The sequence below is a fragment of the Chelonoidis abingdonii genome, chromosome 5, assembly GCF_003597395.2.
Source record: "Chelonoidis abingdonii isolate Lonesome George chromosome 5, CheloAbing_2.0, whole genome shotgun sequence".
Lineage (NCBI taxonomy): Eukaryota > Metazoa > Chordata > Testudines > Testudinidae > Chelonoidis > Chelonoidis abingdonii.
The window spans coordinates 133,817,041-133,824,133 of NC_133773.1; positions in this window are offsets into that span (position 1 = coordinate 133,817,041).

The window sequence follows — 7,093 nt, forward strand, 5'->3', positions numbered from 1 at the left end:
GTGAACCTTGCTATGGGGGGGGGGGGGGGGGGGGGGGGGGGAGGGGGGGGGGGGGGGGGGGGGGGGGGGGGGCGGGGGGGGGGGGGGGGGGGGGGGGGGGGTGGGGGGGGGGGGGGGGGGGGGAAGACCTGAAACGGACCCGTAAGTCCACAATTGGCACTATGAGCGGCACGCACAAGCTTGCTGCCTCCAAGTATGTACCGGGTCCTAAGCGGGTTGAACTTGGAAGTCAGGCCTTGCCAACATCCTGCTGCACAGTTAACTGTTGTTGGCTAGCTAGCTTGTACATGTCTGCAATCAACACCTCGGACATAATTGCAAGGTAGAACATAACCTAGATTGTGATTTTTCAAACGATGAAACAACACCTAGCACCATTGCATTCTCAGTTTGTTTCAATCTTGTAATTGTTGCTCTTGTTAAACTCCGCAGGAAGCAAGAATGGAGGATGGCTTCACTTGTTCAGATACCTGGGCAGGAGGGCAGCTGTTCCCAGGAGAGCTGCTGAATTTTTCAATCAATTTTTCCCTCAAAAAAGAAGTTCTGTCAACAATTGTTTTGGAAGAAACTATTATTTTTGATATTTTTGATCGGTAATTTGTGACAAACACCTGAAAAGGTTAATTGGATTCAACTTGAATTTAAATTATCATTTTGTTTGGGTTTCTACCATCCTCCACCCCCAAATTAATACTGAAATTACGTGAAATTCCAATGTCTTTTCCCCTTTCTCCTTGAACGCAATAGATTACGAACAAATGATGTGTAAGGGTGCCCCATCCTCTCCCTCATTTTTGGGTCTTTTCCCTTTTTCAACAGTCTAAATTCTTCGATAACTTCTCCAACTGTAAAAGTTACAGAGACAGAGAAAAGTGAAATAACTGTGGCCACTTGTAGTTCTCAACCTTAAGGGACGTGTTCAAAAGTTTGCTGAGGATCATGTTACAGTAATAATTGTGGCATTGCCAGCACTAATTATGATGGGTCTCGTGCTTTCCTTTTGGGGGGGGGTGTTCAGGTGCCATTCGGCTCTTAATTGGAAATATAACTGCCCCACAGTGTCCTAGAAGGAGGAGTGGAAGGGAGGACCTGGGCCCTCCTCTACTCCAGGTCCCAACCCAGGGGACCTAAGGATAGTGGTAAACCAACTTGAAATGACGGTTCCTTTTCCTGGGCTACTTCCCTCTCCTACCCTTCAAAGCTTGTGGGGGCTACTGCCCTCCTCTGTACAAGCCAGGTGCCCCTTTACCTAGGGCTTGGACTTCTAGCCCACCGCACGCACCTTCTCCAACTTTCCTTCTCCCTTCAAACTGTTTCTCTGCTCCAAACCCACTAATTTCTCCTCCGCTTCACTCCTTCGAACTGTTCTCTGCCCAAGATCAATCCTTTCTGCTCCAACTCCTCCGAACTGTTCTCTGCTCCAATAACAATCCTTTCTGCTCCAACTACTCCGAACTGTTCTCTGCTCCAATACCAGTTCCTCTCTGCTCCAACTCCTCCGAACTGTTCTCTGCTCCAATACCAATCCTTTCTGCTCCAACTCCCAAAATGTCTCTGCTCCCAATACCAATCCTTCTGCTCCACTCCTTCGAACTGTTCTCTGCTCCAACCAATCCTCTCTGCTCCAACTCCCACACGTCTGATGAAGCAGGGGTTTTTAATCATGTGACTGACTGCAGGTGCTCTAATTGGCTTCAGGTCAGGACCCAGCGGCTACGTATTTTAGCGCCCTAGCGCACGGTCATTTTGCCGCCCCGCACACTGGCCCGTGGCTCCGATATATGCCGCAGTCGTGCCTTTGAGGGTCCCTGGTCTGCGGCCTTTGGACGTTGCAGAGTCATGCCGCAGGATGGTCCAACCGGAGCCAAGGGAAGCAGCGGACCGTCCCGCAAGCACGACTGCGGCAGGTCAACCAGAAGCTGCCTGCCGCCCCCATAATCCTGGCCCCTAGCGATTGCCCCGAGGCCGTCTAAATGGAAGCACCGCTCTGCTTCAGGTACTCTAATTGGTGTCAGGTGCTCTATTTAATCTATAGCAAACTTTCTTCCCCTTACAGGGAATAGAGGCCCTTCAACCCTCCCTGCTGCTCTGGCCATGCTTATCACAAATTCAGAAACTAAATTCCAGCCCCAGAATATTTGAATGAGAAAGGTCAAGAAATGACAGGAAAGAACTGGATGAGAGTCACGGGTAAGCAACGAGTCCCATCTGCCCTGTAGGGGGCAGCCAATTTCAACGGGCTGGTCTTTCAATGAACAAGTTACAGCAGCAAAAGCTGGACCCTCAGGGGTGTGAAAAATCCACACCCCATAGTTAAATCGACGAACCCCCTGCCGGTAACACAGCGTTAGTGAACAATCGTGTGACTGGGTGCAGGATGCAGCTGGAACACCAAGAGGACAGAAACCTACAGAAACTCAGGATACTGTCTTCACTAGCTGCAGCTGTGCCCTGTAGTGCTTCAGTGTACCAGCTCACTACCAGTGAATGGAGGCTGACACAGAGCAGGGAGGTTTTGTATTGGTCTGTATCACTGTGTGAAGGGTGGTGTAAATGCTGCTGACAAAATAAATCCCAGGCTCACAAGCTCACCCGCTGATTTTAGTGAAGTCAGTGCCAGACCCACTGCCACGACAACCGGTCTGGGATCCGCAGAGGGTCGAGAAGTTAGTGCTGTAGATAGAAGTTTAGGAGTTGTCCTTGTTTCTGCTGGTAAACAAAGCCATTAGCTATAAAGCACGGACGTGCTTTGCAGTTGATAGTGACGCGGTGTCTCCTAGTGACACTGAGAGGAACTTCTGGAGTCTGAGTCACAACGATGTCCCCTCGGATCCTGCACGAGAACAACAGTAAAATAAAGGACTATAAGTCAGTAGTAAACAAATACAGTTAAAACAAGTAACGATGCAATGTTAGTGTCTTAAGTCTCCTTTTTAAAAGGTAGCTAATATTCCCACCTGCTGACACTTGTTTTATTAAGAAAGCTATTGTGGTTTCAAAAAACAAACCCCCATCTATTTAATATCATTAAAACATGTCTGGCAGTCAGGGATTTAAAGAGCGCATGGTCGTCGTCATCGTCATCTGGTAACAAATTATTTTGAAGTAACTTCTCCCCTGTCCTTTCCTACCTGAAATCCAGAGCACAAGAGAGCAAGACGAAGTGAGATTGTGAAGATCATCTTGAATCTTCTAGACTGAAAGATACTCACGCTGGGAACATACAGAATAACCTGTCACTTTATACGTCTGCTCTGTGAGCAGGAAATGGCAATCCGGGTGGAAAATGCAAAACATCTTATATGATAGTGGCATTCCCTGTGGCCCAGTGCAGAGACTGCAGTGGAAGGGTCAAATACCATTTAATGGCAAGTGAAGTTGCAATCAAGGATCAGGTGGACATGGCTCTTCTCTTTGGGCATCTGAGTCCCTCTCTCTCGAGCACTGGTTTAAACAGTGGTACCATAATTACCTTCAATGGACGTTCTGAATCGGCACTGTTGTTCATCAGAAACTAAGAGTGACCAAATGACCCGATATTACGGCGTTTGTCCTCGCCCGACCAAATCTTTTGTCCCAATATTTCACGGTAACTCCTCCACCCCTCCCCCCGTTGGCAGCAATCACCCTTTCTTTATTTTTTTTTGCTCCGCCTGCGAACTGCCTCACCCACAAATGTGTCACAATATTTCTTCCTCTCATCTGGTCCACCCTAATCAGACCCAGCCTTTAGTTGCCTGTGTGCTGAGTGTCTGGGTTTGTGCACTGATCACTTGGAACCACCTTGATTTATATTTCAGTGTTTACCATTCTTCAGTTCATAGGGATTTTCAGGGGAAGCAAGGAGGCGTTACGTTATGGCTAGACATTTCTAGCTCTTGTCCTACACAACATAAAAGTGGTGTTTTAAAATGTCACGATGCAATTTTACAGTCTCATGAGACAGGGAAAGTTGTAATGTACGTAGGCGCCTAAGGGTTCATTCGACTGGCTAACCCATGTTGTTGCAGTATGTAGTGGAGTGACCATTTGAAAATTCCAAGTGGCTTTAGATTTGTCCCCATTAAAGCATTCATTGCTGATGACTTTACACCATTTCTATAGTAGTCTACAGAAAATCCTGTTGTGAATAACACCTGTTTCAATTTGGGCAGGAATCATGGTTAGTCCGTTATTGATAAATTGTAGGACATAGTCCTCTACTAAACTATCCAAACAGGTGCTCGATTATATCATTCAGTGGGAAATACATATAAACGATTAAGAACAAACAGACATTACGGTAGAAGGAAAATGCTTACTGTAATGTAGTGAATCACTGGGTATGTCAGGGTGAAGAGCTCCATGGTAACAGTGAGACGAACTGGACTGTTTGGGTGAAGTGTCCAGATCTGAGAGACAGAGGGCTACTGTGTGTGACATCAGATAGTTTAAATGAAACCCCTGACTGTACGAAATAGAAAACTCCAGAGAGCAGGGCGTTTATGTACTGCTCTGTACACTGTGTGAGAGGTAGCCATATATGCTCGACAGTAAGAATCTCAGCGTCCATCTACTAACCCGGCTGATTGTAAGTGTGAAGTCAGTGCCAAGACCCCACGCCACTGAACCGGTCTGGATCCAGAGGGACGGTGAAGCGCTGTGGATAAGAACTTACGAGCTATGTCCTAAATTTTCTGTTGGTATCCCCCCCCAGGCCATGCTGCTACTCGCACTGGACACTGGGCTTTGCAGTTATAGTGATCTGTCTCCAGGAGACACTGCCAGGATTCTGGAGTCTGAGTCAATGAGAATGTCCCCACTGGACGTCTATATAACATAATCAGAATATACAGACCGTTCAATGAATTAATGTTTAAACGGAAGGAAACTACATTTTATTTTTTCCAATATTCTTTTAAACAAGTTGGTAATCTTACCCTTTTCGATCTTACCCGGTATCCAAAGTACCAAGGAGCCAAATCCCCTGAATCTGTGAGATCAATGCTTGATATTCATCTGGACTGAGTGAACGTGAAGCATAAACCCAACATTTATTATACGACTTACGCCATGGATAGCCAAGGGTGTAAATGCAACTAGCTCTATGTATATGTGGCATTGCAGTGACCCCACGTACAACGATTGCAGAGAGAGGCTGTGCACATTTATCCCATTTAATTATAGAGAAACATTGCATACAGAAAATGAGGACACAGTAGCCCTAAGCCAAATTTGTTGTGTTAGCTCAATATCCAGTATTTGTGTGCTGGTAGCATGTAACCCTTGCTGCGGGATCGGGGTATTTCTTTGCTAGAACATTTTGGAATAATTATTAAACAGCACCAAGTAGCCGACTGCACTCATAGATAGATTACACCTGTGCAGTTGCGTCAAAGAGGATGTTACCACTACAAGACAGTGAATGAGAGGATCTGACCTATGCTGGATTATACACAACATAAAATATGTTTTTAAAAAGACTGAAATGACCACCCTATTTCCTCCAGAGCTGCACGACGTATATTGCATGGAAGGTGGGTAGCTAACCAATGGTAGATGTCTTAATCAAGTCAAACTCATAGACTCATCGATTTTAAGACCAGAGGAACCAATTTGGGCTCCTCAGCTAGTCTGAACTACTGAATAACAAGCCAGAATATTTAATTTTCAGACTTCTTTTGCCAAACATCCTGGCTTTATAATTACTGTTAAGTTCACCCTCTGGATTGCCTGGTGAGTAACATATCATTAAATTGCACACCTGTTCTGTTTTCAGCCTAATCTGCACTATAAAAGGTTGACCAGTACAGATATGCAGGTATATGCATATTGGCAAAATTCTTGTAGTGTAGAATGTTTTTTCTGGTATAGATAATACTATTTCTCCGAACTAAATAAGCTATATTGGCAAAAGCACTTTTTCATAGGTATAATGTATCTACATGAGATCTTCTGCTGATATCAAAATGATAAAAATCACACTCCTAACTAATATTACTATACCAGGAAAAGTTTCCAGTGTAGACCTGGCCTTCACCTGGAGACCGTGCTCCACAGTATGTATAAATCTGTCTGAGTTTCTCTTTTACTCAGTCTTGCTTTTCTATAGCACCTATCACTGGGGTATGTAAGACATGGTACAGAGGGTTAAAATATTATTACATATGACTATAGATAGAAATCCATGAAAATGGTGACCTGATTCATCTGTCAGACCAGTTTGACTGTGTGTAATTGCTGACTTCTGTAGAACTGTGCCAGTGGTAAGTCATGGTAACACAATACCATGCCACGATTAAGCAATCGCATTCAAGCATATTCAGAAATCGTTGCTGTATTAGCAATGGACAGTGATACGTTCTGGCTCAAATGCTCATTTCTACAGGATCTGACAGTGGATAGATACTGTAGTGGGCTAGAGATTCCTGCCTAAAACTCATTACAGTGATGGGTGAATTTTGTTTGTGCTGAACCCACCGAAGCAACACACGGACCCTGGGAGTGGAAATGTGTTTTTTACCTAACACCGACCCACACAAACATTGTGGCATTTGCAGTGAAGATGAAATTTCTGTTTTCTGGTTTGCATTCTGCTTAGGTTCTCCTGGTAGCATTAGGGGACATGTGGCACATCCCCCAGCATCAGTAGCAGATCTGGAGGGCTGTCAGTCGGGAGCTAGGAAAACGTGCACATGACACAAAGCTGTTTAAGTGAGTCAGGACCAGAGAGGACTATGACTAACTTCAGAGAGACCGAAACAAGCCTAGGGACTGGTCAACATGATGGCAAATGGAATTCAGTGTTGATAAATGCAAAGTTTTGCACATTAGAAGAAAAAATTAAACTACTCATGTTCTTTATAGATGTCTAAATTAATAATGATCATTGCTAAAAGCCCATAGATAGCACTTTTTGTCACTAGATCTTAACTTAACTGTATCAGCTCAAGCAAGCGACTTGATGATCATTTTAGACATCTCAAAGAAAGCCTCTGGTCAAGAGAGCTGACGTTGGTTAGGTTGTATAAGGAAGAGGATGGAGAATAATACCAGTAATATTATAATATCTTTTCATAGATCTATAGTGCAGCCTTGTCTGGAACGTTGCCTG